Below are 17,089 nucleotides of genomic sequence, written 5' to 3'. Positions count from 1 at the left end.
GCAATTCTCTCGCCAGGTCAGTGACCTTCCAGGGTATGGAAGTAATTTAAGGTGCCTTCAGTGAAGTCCTACTTTGTCCTACTTGAATGAATCCACATCAAAACACCATCATTTATGACACCACGGCTGGACAAATAATATCCAGAAACACACTTACGCACCACTGAGTGAGTGTTGGACGATATAGCTTCTCTTGAAAGGTCCGACTTGAAAATGTCCTTGCAAGTGGATCTGAAATTAAATCCACACTTTTCCCTCCTTCAGCCATTGTGGTTTAAAAAAAGCAAGAATATGGCCGTGTCCAAATTAACAGGCTGCGACCTCCGAAGGCTGCTTTTTCGGCCGCATGACGTCACTTTCGGCGCGACACGACCGCGCGTGGTGTCCAAATTCACGCTGTCACGTGCGACCTTCGAATCCGGCCTTGGAATTGGTCTTCGCTTCCATGGAGCCAAGGCCGCTTGGCGCAACATTTACGTTACGCCCCCATGTACTTTGCTCCTCTGTTCGACACAGGTGATACGTATTTGTGGTGGATTTATGAACGGCTTGGATAATCAATGGATAATCTGCGACGAGCGCCAGACCGAAGGCATCGGCTTCGCAAAACATTTGTATTATTTCATTTTAAACGATGGAACCCGAACTTTTCTTCATTTTATTTCACTTTTTGGTTTATTTCCATTTTGTTCTTGAGGAGAGGAGGATCACGCTTTCCCATCGCAGAGTTGTCCTTTATCGAAGGAATGAAGTAAGTTCCAAATACGTCTATAAGCATTTTCACACTATTACCAACATTGACAGGTCAATAGGGTTATAACGTGATTGTTACAGATGAGCTAAAAACATCAGTAGTACATGTGTTAGCTTCATAATGGAACGAATATTGAATGGAAATGATGTAATTATATACATTCTGAAACAGTTTTTATGAATTTAGATACTTGTGACGGCTTTATTGTCCCCGTGATTAGTTTTTACATATGGCAAAACACCAGAATACCACTAGAGAGTTTAGCGCCAGAGTTATTAAAATTATGTTGGCGATACTGTAGGAATGATGCAAGCAAACGAAACAAGTACAATAATTAATGCGTTCATGTTTTTTTTTTTTTATTCAAAACATTAACAGCCAAGAAGTCCATACTGCAAGATAAACCTGGGTGTGCCAGTGTTGGATCGTTTTTTTCAATGGAGAGGATCTCCAAACAGACTTTCGCCTGAGCAAGGACTCATTCAGAGTGTTGCTGAACCTCCTGGACCAAGACCGACGACATGGATGGAGTGTCGAGATAGAGGTCCTTGTCTTTCTCTTCTGGCTGGCGAGTGGGGCATCATATTGGGTGGTGGCACGAGCATTTGGGATGCCGCGGTCCACTGCCCACTACATCATCCACCGGGTCACTGGGGAAGTGGTGGCTCTTCGCCACAGAGTCATCCACTTCCCCAACACTGCAGGAGACCTTCAGGCAGTGACTCAGGGATTTGCAGGGCTGGCGAGGCACCATGCATTTGCAAGAGCTGCTGGAGCAATAGATGGTTGTCATGTCCGAATCAAGCCTCCAAGTGGCCCTGATGGTCATGACTACAAGAACCGCAAGCTTTTCAGCAGCATAATCATGCAAGCTGTGTGTGACCATCAGGGTCGCTTTCTGGACATATTCTTGGGTTGGCCTGGATCAGTCCACGACTCCAGGGTCCTCCGGCACAGCCCTCTTTACCAAAGAGGGCTGTATCCTCCTCCAGGGCACTTCATCTTGGCAGATGAAGGGTATCCGTGCCTCCAGCGACCACTCCCCGTCATCACTCCTTACAAGCGGCCGGTGCAGGGTGTGTGGGCCCGGCGCTTCAACATTCATCATTCCAAGGCACGCTCTATTATTGAGCGTGCCTTTGGAATGATAAAGGTGAGATTCCGGGCCATCTTTTTCCACACCCTGGAGGTGCACCACACCTTTGGCACAAAATAATCTTTAACTGAATCATCAAAGAGCACAGACACACAAACATGGCAAAATATGAGAAGATGGAAAAATAGATTAATATACAATGTAATGAATGGTTAATAAATCTATCCCATCTTTTGGAGTGACATGGCAGCCATCTATTGCCCCAGCCATCCCTGCAAACCCCCACGTAATGGATGATGTAGTGGACACTGCAACTGGTATGATGCCCCACTTCAAGTCACGAGAGGAAGATCGGGACTCTTGCTCGTGCCCCATCCATGTCATGGGTCCTGGAAGAAAGGTTCCATCCATGCTCCAAATGAGTCCCTGCTCAGGCGAAAATTGGCAAAACAGCACTGACACACTCAGGTTTATCCTGCAACAGTTCTGAACTGGGAAATGCTTTTTTATTTCCTGTGAATAGTTACTGTGAGTTATGATGTACTTAATTTATGCCTTGTTTGTCCACCAGTTTTTCAATGAATTAATAGTTTGTAAGCAAAACAGACATGGTGGATCTTCATATTATTGTAAAGGTTTTGGTCTTTCACAAACCTGGGCTTTTTCACTTTTGTCTGAAGAAGCTGATCTCAAGATGTGACTGGGATACGAACTTGTTCATCTGTTTTGAAAGTACCCCGGTTTTTGTTTCATTTTAAATGAATGTTATCTAAATTTTAGTCTTGAACACCAAGCATTGATTTTTATTTTGATCAATCATTTTTTCCATTAAACTGAAAAACCTTCGTCTCCCTCCTCTCAGTTGCCCTTCCCTCCTCTGCCAACCTCTGTCTCTCCAATTCCTGTCTCCGCATTGCTAAATTGAGTCTGTAAAGTCTGATAATTTCATCCTCTCTCCTTCGCTTTCTCCCTCTCTGTCGTTGCTCCGGCTGTTGGCCTCGCTCTTCTTCTTCTTCTTCCTCCTCCTCCTCCGCCTCTTGCATCACCCTGGCCCGACTTGGCCCTGGTATTTCTTCAGGGATGGCCTGACTTGGCCCTGGTCTTTCTTCAGGGATGGAGGCAATTAGGACAGGGGGGTGATGGACGGTCTCTGTCCGAGCACTCCATCCATAAGTTCGAACCAGGGCCAAGTATCGGCAGTAGCTCTCCCTGCCACCCTTCGCCAGTCCCTGGGTTTTTGCAATCCTTTATCTGAAAAGAAGCAAAAAGATAAAACAATTATATCTTCATTTTCACACACAAGAAAAAGAAATGTGGACTTCCATACTTTATACTTCATTTTTAAATTATCCCATTTTTTTTTTTGCCTGCAGGGGCGTCACTTTGCCCTGCAGCTCAAGCTTTTCAACGATGATCCTGTATTAAATAAATAAAAATGCATGCAAAAATAAAGGAAGAAAAAACGGGTAAAAAAGATGCAAATATTAGTCAGAAATCCTGGTGTTATGGGTAACATGCAGATTTATGCACTTCAGTACATTAGTTCATGACCGTTTCAGTGCGTTTTATCATGTTAATGTGGAGGGTGATTCATATATTATTCATTAATATCAGTAATTGGGGAGCACATTGCAGGAGGTACATGGAATTTATACAGGGCACATTCTGTGCTAGGATAAATAAACAGCTGCGTGTTAGCGCAAATCTAATTCAAACACAAATGGCTGATGAAGGGAATAAAATTGCTATCGTGGGTCTCGCCATTCTTATGCGTTTTCTTTTTGATATTTTGAGTTTAAATGGATGGAAATAAATAAGACAATAACCCGTCAAATATTTTTCCCGATAGAAATTGTATTTTTGCCTCCATGCTGTGGCTGCGGAGAACTTGGCCCCTGTAAAGAGGCTGTCGTACTCCCCGCACAGCTTGATCAGCGCGGTCATCTCCTTGCTCCCTAAAACATAAGGAAAAGATTAAATAAAATAATGCTAACATGCAGAAATAAGACAATTCAAATGTTTCAGCCGTACCTCCTATGCAATAGTTCTTAGAGCTACATTAGTTATATTTGGCCGATATCGCAACTAATTAAATTATCTTAATCTGGAGCTAAATATCCAAACATTGCTGCCCAATATTTCTCATGAGTGCTGTCTTAATATTACATATAAATAACTTGTACTTACATCTGAAAGTGCACTCGGATGAGGCGGAACACGTGGCTTTGGTAGTTTGCATCTTGCGAGTGTAGAACGGCGTAGAGGAAGAGCGAGGATTTTATAGGGGCAATTTAGAGTGTTCAATCGGCCTGCCATGCATGTTTTTGGAATGTGGGAGGAAACCGGAGTACCCGGAGGAAACCCACGCAGGCACGGGGAGGACATGCAAACTCCACACAGGATGGCCGGAGCCGGGATTGAACCCACGCCCGATGATGTCTCTCACTGTGAGGCCATCGCGCTAACCAGTCGGCCACCGTGCCGCACTGTAAAAACAATATAAGACAAAGTCGCTGCATGAGCTTTGACATGATCAAACCAAATGTGTGTTTGTCTTTTTGTGTCCTGCAGACGTCAGTGAAAAATATCTCCGTTCTGTGAAAGAGGTGCCAGACCTGACTCGCATCAAAAAGGAGGGGGAGCAGATCAACAAGTCACCAGTGAACGTTGTCCCTATAAAGACTGACGATGAAAACAAGGATGAGAGTGAGGACAAGAGAGGGGCGGAGCCTCCAAGCAACAGTTCAAGTCATCACGTGACAACAGAAGGTGATGAAGACCACTGGGGGCCATCACAAGCACATAGTGAGGACACATTATCAGATGCTCATGACGATGATGATAATGAGCAAGCCAAAGGTGAAAGGGCATGTCACACTGACTCATTCACTTCAAAGCTGTCTTTAAAAGGGCACAGAAAAACACACAGTGGAGAAAAACCTTTTTCCTGCTCAGTTTGTGGCAAGAGTTTCTCTCAAAAGACAAATTTAACAATCCACACAAGAGCGCACAGTGGAGAAAAACCTTTTTCCTGCTCAGTTTGTGGCAAGAGTTTCTCTCAAAAGAGAAATTTAACAATCCACACAAGAGCGCACAGTGGAGAAAAACCTTTTTCCTGCTCAGTTTGTGGAAAATGCTTCTCTCAAAAGCCAAGTTTAAAAGCACACACAAGAACACACAGTGGTGAAAACCCTTTTTCTTGCTCAGTTTGTGGTAAAAGCTATTCTCAAAAGTCAAATTTAACAAGTCACACAAGAATGCACAGTGGAGAAAACCCTTTTTCCTGCTCAGTTTGTGGAAAATGCTTCTATGTAAAGTCAAATTTAACAAGTCACACAAGAACACACACTGGAGAAAATCCTTTTTCTTGCTCAGTTTGTGGTAAATGCTTCTCTCAAAAGTCAAATTTAACAAGTCACACAAGAATGCACAGTGGAGAAAACCCTTTTTCCTGCTCAGTTTGTGCCAAGAGGTTCTCTCAAAAGTCGCATTTACGAAGCCACACAAGAACACACAGTGGAGAAAAGCCATTCAGTTGCAGCGTTTGTGCTAAAAAATTCTTTTCTAAAAAGGGTGCTGCGAGACACAATTGTGCTGGTGACAAAAGCAGCGATCCTTGAAGCTTAAAAAAAAGACAACAAAAAACTGAAGGAATTGACTCTTTGTGGTAAGATGTAAATGTGATTTTGAATGAAATATGATAAATTCAATTTTGCAAAGCTTTTTTATTGACACTAAGCCAATGTGATCAGTGTCAGAAGAAGCAACATGTCTGAGTGATGATCTTTTTTTTGTTTTCATATCAAACATTATTCATGAAATTAATTGTCTTTGCCTGGAACAACATTTGTTAACGTTATGCTTTTCAGTTGTCTTTTTAATCGTACCTAATGGAAAAGGTGTGAGAAGAAACTGTGCTTATGAAATCGTTGCCTTCCACAATCATCAATAAAATCACGTGTTCCACTTGCTCAACTGGCCTTCATTACGCTGTGTGAAAAGGTGAAAAACTAAACTAGTTGTTGAACTATAAAAAGAACAAGAAAGAGAAACGCAAATAGTCTCAGTTTCTCTCAAAGGTTTTGGAATGTCAGGAGTTGGCAACTTGATGGCGACTGGAGTCAGCGCTGGTTTTCTCGCTGTGTTTGGCTGGCTCGTATATGTATGGTCCATTGAACAAAACTCAAACTCTTCAAATATCCCCTCACATACATTTAATATTTCGCTTTCTGAATAAATTTCTGACGAGCTAAAACCACTTTCTAGGTTGAGCTCTATCAAGCATTTGGGGTTTGTTGCTAAAGCAGAATCTCACTTTGGAAAAACGTATCATTTTGTCAAATATACCAAATATTTTTTTCCCATGCTATATTATATTTTTTATACATTGGATTATTTATATAATGAAATAGGGAAATATTAAAATTGGCACTCACAGACCTAATTTAATTAATAAGAAATATAAAACATTTTATAAATATTGAACTCATTGAGAAGAGTCCTGATCTTGAAATAAATATTGAATTATAAAAAATACTAAAAAATTAATTCAATAACCCGACCCTGGATGAGCGGCAGAAAATGGCTGGATGGATGGAATAATTTAAATTGCATACATATTCAAATGAACAAATTTGTTCAGAAATATTCAAGAGTCAAATAAAAAGGTTTAAATTAATATTGATATAATTTAACATTAAAATAATTTAATAAATATTGTATTATTACATAAACAAGCTTAAATATAAATTCTAATAAATAAAAAAAAAAGTCGTGTATTTTTAAATGGACTAATATAGATATGGGAAGTAATTCTCTTTTTGAAACTATGAAGGGACTGGAGGTCACAGAAGTGACCAGTCTTGGTTCTGAAGTTCCGATGTAACCAGATACTGCCCTGAGAGAAAATAGGCCTGAGCATTGTTTATGGTGGGGGCAATTCTCTCGCCAGGTCAGTGACCTTCCAGGGTATGAGAGTAATTTAAGGTGGTCATGAGTAGACTGGTCGTATCAACGGGGAGACGCATCTGCTCTCCCTCTGGGGGACTTTTGGAGGGAAATCCCAAAGATTAGTGTGATGGGAATGCATATGTAACAAAGGAAAATTAGATATTCATGTCCTATTTGGGCATTCCCCATCAGAAGGGAATGTCTGAGAGGGGGCTCGCACGTTTTTGGGGAGACTTCTTTTGACATCAGCATGTGACGAGAATAAAATCTTTTTTGAACCAGTTCTTTTCCATCACCAATCCAGCCTTGCTCGGCTGCCTCTCCGGAAGGCAGCAAGGACCCACACTTCAAAGACAAAATATACGACATATTGAAAGAAAAATAATACTCAAATATTGAAATAAGTATAGAATTGAATGAATTAACAACAAAGAAATAAATACCTCCTGGAAAATATAATTATTTTCAACATTTGTCAAAGCACAACATTTCGATCAGATTGAGTTCTTGCTTGCACATTTTTAATCGTAATTGTTTTACTTTTAACTTACCGCAGTCATAGGACGCGCTGCCTCAAAGGGCGCAACACCTGTTGAGGGTGCTATTTCTGTCTTCGAAGCACACACTGGGGGCGCCGCCTTACAAGGCCGCTAGCTCAGCTGCTTTTAGCATAGCAATAGCTCGGCTGCTCGCGCTGACTCAGCCCATGGCAATTCACCTTGCCTCAATACCATAAGCAATCGCCACATTTCAAAGAGAGTTGCCATGATACCATTGACAATTGCTACCATTAACAATGACTCTAACCAATAATAGGTATCATGGCAATAGTCTACGAGACTACGTCAGGGGAGGGACTTCACTGGTCACGACACTCCTTAGAGTCACGGTTTCAAAATAAAAATAAAAACTCAGCATACAAGCAAACAATGAAACTAAGAAATAAGATTAACACAAAACGTATCTCTCATGCCATCAATATACCCAAAAGAAATAAAAATAACACAAAATGATTAGAGCAATGCCTTCTGGGAGCCACTCAGACTCAGCCAAATCACATGGCTGTTTAGAGAGATTTGCGTGGCTGTTTAGAGAGATGTGCTGTTATGCTTTGGGCTTTTTGTCTGTTGTCTAAACCTGGGACGTTTCTTGCTTGCAATAACATAAATGATAAGACAGACTACAACATTGTGGACAGCTGCCCTTTTGTCCAGCTTTCTCCTACACCATCACCCAAACACCATAGTCACATAATGTATAGTCATGGTCACTTTGAAGCATAGATGACTCACACTTTGTCCAGCAGGGTGTGCTAACATGCACTCCGAACAGCCCAATGAGTAAAAGGGTTGATGGTCGCGAGTGATACTTTGTCCATATAATGGGCGCAGTCGCCTTACAAGGCGCTTTGTTTGTTTAGGGTAAGATTTGGGACTTTTAAGTGCGCCTTATGACTGCGAAAATATGGTACTTCAGTGCATTTCACACCTGTGCCTTCAAAGAAGTCCTACTTCGTCCTACTTGAATGAATCCACATCAAAATACCATCATTTATGACACCACGGCTGGACAAATAATATCCAGAAACACACTCCCGCACCACTGAGTGAGTGTTGGACGATATAGCTTCTCTTGAAAGGTCCGACTTGAAAATGTCCTTGCAAGTGTATCTGCAATTAAATCCACACTTTTCCCTCCTTCGACCATTGTGGTTTAAAAAAAAGCAAGAATATATTTTTGATTTTCGAACGGTCGCCAATTACGACTTTCAATGTGTCGATTCGGCATAGTGCTGCCCCCTCACAAGTGAGTATCCAATCACAAAACGCGTTCATCACCCTCAGCATAAGGCCAGCGAGAAGGCTCACTGTAACCAACTCGTGATCTGATTGGCTATCGCAACCGTCTAACAAATTTGAAAGCTCATTGACTTTGACAGAAGAGATGCCCGCACAATTGCATATTCAGGCCTCGGAACGCATAATGCACGCTCCTGGTATTGTGAAACCTGCCCGGCAACACGAGCGAGCGGAATTCTGATTGGATTCAAAACTCTCACCTAAAAATACAACGCTCAGCTATAATATGACATCAATGCGATGATTATGATCATTTTTTTTTATTGATTTTGTTCGGCCAACAGAGAAGGCCTTGAAGGCCCACCACTGAGTTACTTAATAGCCTAAATTAAACTTTACTTTCATCAATAGAGTTAAAGTTATGCTTTATTGTAGGATTTATGTAATTAATAGCCTTTGATGGACTTTAGTGTACTTAATGTAAACGGGTAACGCTGAAAAATCAAAACAGACAGCAATTCAAGTTTAAACCCATCTACGTGAAATGCGCTTTAGAAATAAAGTATATTTTTGCACACATTACGAGTTCCTCCAGATCGACGCTGACCTCAGTGATGAAGAGAGCCAATCAAAAATCGCAACCCAAAACACAAGCAAACAGGAAAAAGTGACAAACAAGAAAGCTGGGAAAGTGAAGAGTGTGAAACAGGTGAGAAACCCAACAACAATTTACGTTTGTATTTCCATACGTTGTAATTTATGGATGGTAATAATTCTTCATTTCTACTTCTAACATAGCGCAACTGTTGGTCTGGTGAATGTATAATCTTGCGTTGAGCCGCCACTACAATGAGTTACGATTCTGAACTGCAGTGGGCCTCAACATAGTTTATGTCAGGTCAGGGATTTCGACAGGGGTCCCCGACTTATCAAGAGATGGATATACAGGAATGGGTCCCGGTTTAGACGAGATGGCGCCGAGGAGCAACATAAGGGGAGTCCACATCTGTTCTCGTCCTTGAGGGTTTTGGATGGCCATGTAAGGGCAAGTAGGATGAGAATGCATATGTAACAGGGGAGAACTGCATATTTATATCTTTTGTTAGCTTTCTTTATAAGAAGGGAAGGCTCGAGAGCGGGGGCGGGGACACACCCTTTTTTGGGGGAACTTCTGGCATCAGCCAAATTGACACCAATACAATCTTTTTCCAACCACCGGAGTGTCATAGAAGATTTTTTAGATCACCACTCCAGCCTTGCTTGTCGACCTGTCCGGAGGGAAGCGGGGCCAGACCCGCACATCAACAACAATAATATACCACAAATGTTAAAAGTCGTTGTTTATTAAACAGTGGATGGGGAGAAAACCCGTCTTCACTCATTCAAAACTGTGGAAAACATTGCCACCTATAGGCTAGAAAACGCAATTGCAGTCTTTCAATTTGTCCCTCTCCGACCACTTCCAGGAATCTCAAATAAATAGAAAAGCCGGTTTTCCATTTTTGCTCGTGTTATATTCTATTTTCGTAGTCGAAACAAAATTTTAAATTCAAACTGTTTTGAGACGTTTCCTTCCTTGTTTCAGAAAACAAACAAGCTGTATTTCAATTTGGGAATTTATTTTTTAAAATGAAAATCAAATAACCAGTTGTTTTTCCTTTATTAATATCTGCTTCCAAATATAACTATTTTTCAACAAACACTTCCTTCACTACCTCATTCATCATTTTTATGCCATTATGGGCGTGGTCTGGAATAGTTACTTCAACAGGCACTCGGTGTTACTCCTTTCGAGTTCAATCAAGGCTCAACTTCGTTCTTCGGTTTCAACAGACATTTAATGTTGTCGACAAGTCTTTTTACATGTTAAAACAACACCCCAACAATGCCGTCAGAACTAAGAAAACAGCGATATAAACACGGGTGCACATAATATTTTTCATGGGTTACTCACATGAGTACCAGGAGATAGTGTGGGGTACTCTGGTCTTTTTTTTTCTTCCTCGAGGTCCTCCTGACGTTATAAAACTTACTCCACAAAAGAGATCCCATTTTCTTTGCACAATTTCTTCAGTGTTTCAGTGTTTTTTTGCACCACCTTTCTGTAAATAAAACTGCAACAGCTTTAAATGTGACACAGTAGGGCACACCGTGATCACCTGACTTGGCTCAGTTCTCCAGTGTCTGCGGTGCACAAAATGTGCACCAGGGAGCCTCCAACTGCAGCGAGTTGCTTAAGTTTTGGCACAATGCCGTTGTACGCTCCAACGTTAACGGCAGCACCGTCTGTGCACACAGCGACCAGTTTAGCGGCTCAGTTATTCAAGCCTGCGTCCTCGAAAAGTCTCACTAGTCCGTCACTTATGGCTTGTGCGGTTCGATCAGCACCCAGTTCAATTAGTCTAACGAAGTCTGAGGTAAGTTCGCCGTCACTGGACACCGACACGACGTAAACGATCTCCTGCTCAGTTTTTGTGATGTCCTCGGATCCATCAAAAAGCAGACCCAGGTCTTTGAGCAAAACGCACCTCTTTTATCAGCTATATGTGGATGTGAGCGGCAAATCTTGCACCACATTTCAGTACGCTCATCATTAGCTTCAAGCCACGGCACATCTTGGAGCCACTTTTTTGAAAATGCTCTCTAGTTTGGCTCAGGCTCGCTTGGCTGTTTCTTTTTTGGTGGTGAAAGACCCAAAAATTTGCTTCAAGTCTGTTGTTTTTTTTTGGCATTTTTCACCTCGTTCGTTGTGCTTCTGATGAAATAGTGGATTGATGGCAGTGTGTACAGGTACGCAAAGGCGCGTCGTGACGCACTTGACGTTCCGCATCCCTGATTTCTGTTGCGCATGCGTACCTGCGTACCAGTTTTGTGCACCCCTGGATATAAACGGATAGAGCACACAAATAAGGATGGCTCACAAAACAATAAAGAAACTTAAAGTAAATAGCACCTCATTGGCCACATTCACTCAAAAGGAATAAAGGTTTACAATTCTTTACACAAACGTGACTTGTCGTCTTGCCTTCTCTTCAGGGTCCATTGCCTCTTCTGGCCATTGTGTGCATCTATGCCCATGTCCCTAAACAACACTTTATACATGTGGAAGAAAAAACAAGTTGCCCCCTTTACTACGATTTTAAACCAAAACACCTGACAATTATACCTTACTTAACATTTTAAACACAAAATAATGTCTTCATTCGGTGTACTTTTGAACCACATTAAACTATGAAATAAAGGAATGAAATAAATTAGATTGGCCTTTGACGGCAGCTACACTGTGTTTGTATTTGGTTCCCTGGTTGCTTTCATTTCTTGTTGGTCCCTTGTCGCTTGTCGTTGTCGCTGTCGCTCTCCGACGTTCTCGTCCCTGTTTTCTGACATGTCTTGTAGTCAAGCTTGGTTTTGTCAAGTCGTCTTTAGTTCTTTGTTCTGTTCTTTTTCACTTTTTGATATTGTAGCGACTTTGTAAATAGTTCAAGGGTTCTGTGTCTTCCTCTTTTCTGGGGAGGCTGTGAATGCAGCGGGGAAGCGACAGGAGTGAACGTTATGTTGTTGTTGTTGTTTTTTTAGTTTTCTGATCGGCTTGGTTGCGGCCAACAGCAGCCGTTTCTGGCTTAATAATAAAAGTGATCGCTGATGGACAAATCGGCATGATTTATGATACAACGTTACACTGGTGTCAGAAGTGATAACGACAGTATGGCAACGAGTAAAGAAAGTTACGGTGGCCCCCCGCGAAACAAGAAGGAGGTGGTGGACAATTCTTACCATGGCGCATGTGGCCGTGATATGAACCCCGAAAGTGTTTCGGAGCATGTTAACCACCTGAGGCGGACTGCAAGGAAGCTGGCGTTCGATGCTGGTTTCGGCTCATTGAACACTGGAGGAGGAGCAAGCGCGAACGACGTTGACGGCCGCCATTGTCGTCATCAGCCTGTCAAGACTCCAAAATACTCCGGTAGGGCAGACTGGGAGGCCTTCCATGCCCAATTTTAACTTTTGGCATGGGCTGCTGGCTGGACTGAGAAGGATAAAGCACTGCAGCTGGCCATGTGTCTTACGGAGGAAGCTTTGTCCTGCTTGTTATTGCTCAGCCCAGCCGAGAGAGATGACTATGGCGCTTTGCCATCCCCGACCAAGAAGCAGAGACTGTTGCAGACGCGCTGGTGGAAGGTATGTTTACAAGGTTTGGGGCAGCTGAGGTCATTCACAGCGACCAAGGGAGAAACTTTGAGTCGGCTGTGTTCACTGCAATGTGTGAGCGACTGGGCATGAGGAAAACGCGCACCACACCTCTGCATCCTCAAAGTGATGGGCTCATTGAGCGCTTTAACAGGACCTTGGCAAAACAACTCGCAATTCTCACAGCGGAGCACCAACGAGATTGGGACAGGCATCTCCCTCTGGTTTTGTGGGCCTACAGGTCCGCTGTACAGGATTCCACTTCATGTACACCTGCCCTGCTCATGCTGGGGCGTGAGCTACGGACACCGGTGGAAATGGCTTTTGGCAGACCCCTGATACACCAGCCGTGCCACCGGAATATGCCAGGAGACTCCAAGACAGGTTGGAGTCAGCACATGCCTTTGCTCGCGACCATTTACAGAAGGCAGGTGTAAGGCAGAAAAGGAATTATGACATGAAGGCCAGAGGGACGGACTTTAAGGCTGGAGACCTGGTTTGGGTGTCCAGCCCAAAAAGGAAAAAGGGCAGGTGTCCTAAATTGGACAGGCACTGGGTGGGGCCGTGTGGCGTGCTGGAGAGGATAGGAGAGGTGGTGTACAGGGTGCAGCTGCCACCTGGTGGCAGACGGGTAGCCCTCCACAGAGACAGACTGGCCCCATATAGAGGTGATGCCGTTCCACAGCAGCAGTCTGGGTCACGGACACATTCACAGTGGGTTTCGACTCCCACCCCTCCAAGACGGTGGATTGTACCTCCACTCCCACCCCCACAGGCGGCTCCAGTTGAGGACTCATCGCTTGATGCTACATTAGCTGTTCCGAGCGGACATGCCTCGGGGCAACCTCAGCGACAGAGGAGACCACCGGGTCACCTCAGTGACTTTGTTGAATGACGCCCTCGGGACGAGGTTCTTGATAAAGGGGAGGGCAGTGTAACGACTTTGTAAATAGTTCAAGCGTTCTGTGCCTTCTCATCCTACTTGCCCTTACATGGCCATCCAAAACCCTCAAGACGAGAACAGATGTGGACTCCCCTTATGTTGCTCCTCGGCGCCATCTCGTCTAAACCGGGACCCATTCCTGTATATCCATCCCTTGATAAGTCGGGGACACCTGTAAAAATCCCTGACCTGACATAAACTATGTTGAGGCCCACTGCATTAGAATCGTAACTCATTGTAGTGGCGGCTCAACGCAAGATTATACATTCACCAGACCAACAGTTGCGCTATGTTAGAAGTAGAAATGAAGAATTATTACCATCCATAAATTACAACGTATGGAAATACAAACCTGTTTCACACTCTTCACATTGCCAGCTTTCTTGTTTGTCACTTTTTCCTGTTTGCTTGTGTTTTGGGTTGCGATTTTTGATTGGCTCTCTTCATCATTGAGGTCAGCGTCGATCTGGAGGAACTCGTAATGTGTGCAAAAATATACTTTATTTCTAAAGCGCATTTCACATATATGGGTTTAAACTTGAATTGCTGTCTGTTTTGTTTTTTCAGCGTTACCCGTTTACATTAAGTACACTAAAGTCCATCAAAGGCTATTAATTACATAAATCCTACAATAAAGCATAACTTTAACTCTATTGATGAAAGTAAAGTTTAATTTAGGCTATTAAGTAACGAAGTGGTGGGCCTTCAAGGTCTTCTCTGCTGGCCAAACATAATCAATAAAAAAAAAAAAATCGTAATCGTCGCATTGATGTCATATTATAGCTGAGCGTTGTATTTTTAGGTGAGAGTTTTGAATCCAATCAGAATTCCGCTCACCCGTGTTGCCGGGCAGGTTTCACAATACGAGGAGCGCGCATTATTCGTTCCGAGGCCTTAAGATGCAATTGTGCGAGCATCTCTTCTGTCAAAGTCAATGAGCTTTCATATTTGTTCGACGGTTGCGATAGCCAATCAGATCACGAGTTGGTTACAGTGAGCCTTCTCGCTGGCCTTACGCTGAGGGTGATGAACGCGTTTTGTGATTGGATACTCACTCGTGAGGGGGCGGCGCTATGCCGAATCAACACACCCAAAAGTCGTAATTGGCGGCCGTTCGAAAATCTAAAATATATTCTTGCTTTTTTTGAACCACAATGGCCGAAGGAGGGAAAAGTGTGGATTTAATTGCAGATACACTTGCAAGGACATTTTCAAGTCGAACCTTTCAAGAGAAGCTATATCGTCCAACACTCACTCAGTGGTGCGTAAGTGTGTTTCTGGATATTATTTGTCCAGCCGTGGTGTCATAAATGATGGTATTTTGATGTGGATTCATTCAAGTAGGACAAAGTAGGACTTCACTGAAGGCACAGGTGTGAAATACACTGAAGTAACTTAAAAAGTAAAAGTAAAAAAAATTATGATTGTTTAAGAATTTGCAAGAAAGAACTCAATCTGATCGAAATGTTGTGCTTTGAGAAATGTTGATAAATAAGCATATTTTCCAGGAGGTATTTATTTCTTTGTTGTTTATTCATTCAATTCTATACTTATTTCAATATTTGAGTATTATTTTTCTTTCAATATGTAGTATATTTTGTCTTTGAAGTGTGGGTCCTTGCTGCCTTCCGGAGAGGCAGCCGAGCAAGGCTGGATTGGTGATGGAAAAGAACTGGTTCAAAAAATATTTTTTCTCGTCATATGCTGATGTCAAAAGAAGTCTCCCCAAAAACATGTGCGTGTGTGCACTCCGTGCGTGTGCGAGCCCCCTCTCAGACATTCCCTTCTTATAGGGAATGCCCAAATAGGACATGAATATCTAATTTTCCCTTGTTGCATATGCATTCCCATCCCGCTAGTCTTTGGGATTTCCCTCCAAAAGTCCCCCAGAGGGAGAGCAGATGCGTCTCCCCGTTGATACGACCAGTCTACTAGTGACCACCTTAAATTACTTCCATACCCTGGAAGGTCACTGACCAGGCGAGAGAATTGCCCCCACCATAAACAATGCTCAGGCCTATTTTCTCTCAGGGCAGTATCTGGTTACATCGGAACTTCAGAACCAAGACTGGTCACTTCTGTGACCTCCAGTCCCTTCATAGTTTCAAAAAGAGAATTACTTCCCATATCTATATTAGTCCATTTAAAAATACACGACTTTTTTTTTTATTTATTAGAATTTATATTTAAGCTTGTTTATGTAATAATACAATATTTATTAAATTATTTTAATGTTAAATTATATCAATATTAATTTAAACCTTTTTATTTGACTCTTGAATATTTCTGAACAAATTTGTTCATTTGAATATGTATGCAATTTAAATTATTCCATCCATCCAGCCATTTTCTGCCGCTCATCCAGGGTCGGGTTATTGAATTAATTTTTTAGTATTTTTTATAATTCAATATTTATTTCAAGATCAGGACTCTTCTCAATTAGTTCAATATTTATAAAATGTTTCTATATTTGTTATTAATTGAATTAAGTCTGTATGTGATTTCCAATTTTACATTTTAATATTTCCCTTTTTCTTGGTCGGGGATGGCAAAGCGCCATAGTCATCTCTCTCGGCTGGGCTGAGCAATAACAAGCAGGACAAAGCTTCCTCCGTAAGACACATGGCCAGCTGCAGTGCTTTATCCTTCTCAGTCCAGCCAGCAGCCCATGCCAAAAGTTAAAATTGGGCATGGAAGGCCTCCCAGTCTGCCCTACCGGAGTATTTTGGAGTCTTGACAGGCTGATGACGACAATGGCGGCCGTCAACGTCGTTCGCGCTTGCTCCTCCTCCAGTGTTCAATGAGCCGAAACCAGCATCGAACGCCAGCTTCCTTGCAGTCCGCCTCAGGTGGTTAACATGCTCCGAAACACTTTCGGGGTTCATATCACGGCCACATGCGCCATGGTAAGAATTGTCCACCACCTCCTTCTTGTTTCGCGGGGGGCCACCGTAACTTTCTTTACTCGTTGCCATACTGTCGTTATCACTTCTGACACCAGTGTAACGTTGTATCATAAATCATGCCGATTTGTCCATCAGCGATCACTTTTATTATTAAGCCAGAAACGGCTGCTGTTGGCCGCAACCAAGCCGATCAGAAAACTAAAAAAACAACAACAACAACATAACGTTCACTCCTGTCGCTTCCCCGCTGCATTCACAGCCTCCCCAGAAAAGAGGAAGACACAGAACCCTTGAACTATTTACAAAGTCGCTACAATATCAAAAAGTGAAAAAGAACAGAACAAAGAACTAAAGACGACTTGACAAAACCAAGCTTGACTACAAGACATGTCAGAAAACAGGGACGAGAACGTCGGAGAGCGACAGCGACAACGACAAGCGACAAGGGACCAA

This window comes from Idiotropiscis lumnitzeri, chromosome 2 (assembly GCF_059441095.1).
Source record: "Idiotropiscis lumnitzeri isolate Australia: NSW breed Sydney's pygmy pipehorse chromosome 2, RoL_Ilum_1.0, whole genome shotgun sequence".
NCBI classification, from domain to species: domain Eukaryota; kingdom Metazoa; phylum Chordata; class Actinopteri; order Syngnathiformes; family Syngnathidae; genus Idiotropiscis; species Idiotropiscis lumnitzeri.
The sequence above is the reverse complement of the archived record's forward strand: the minus strand, read 5'-3'. Positions refer to the sequence as shown.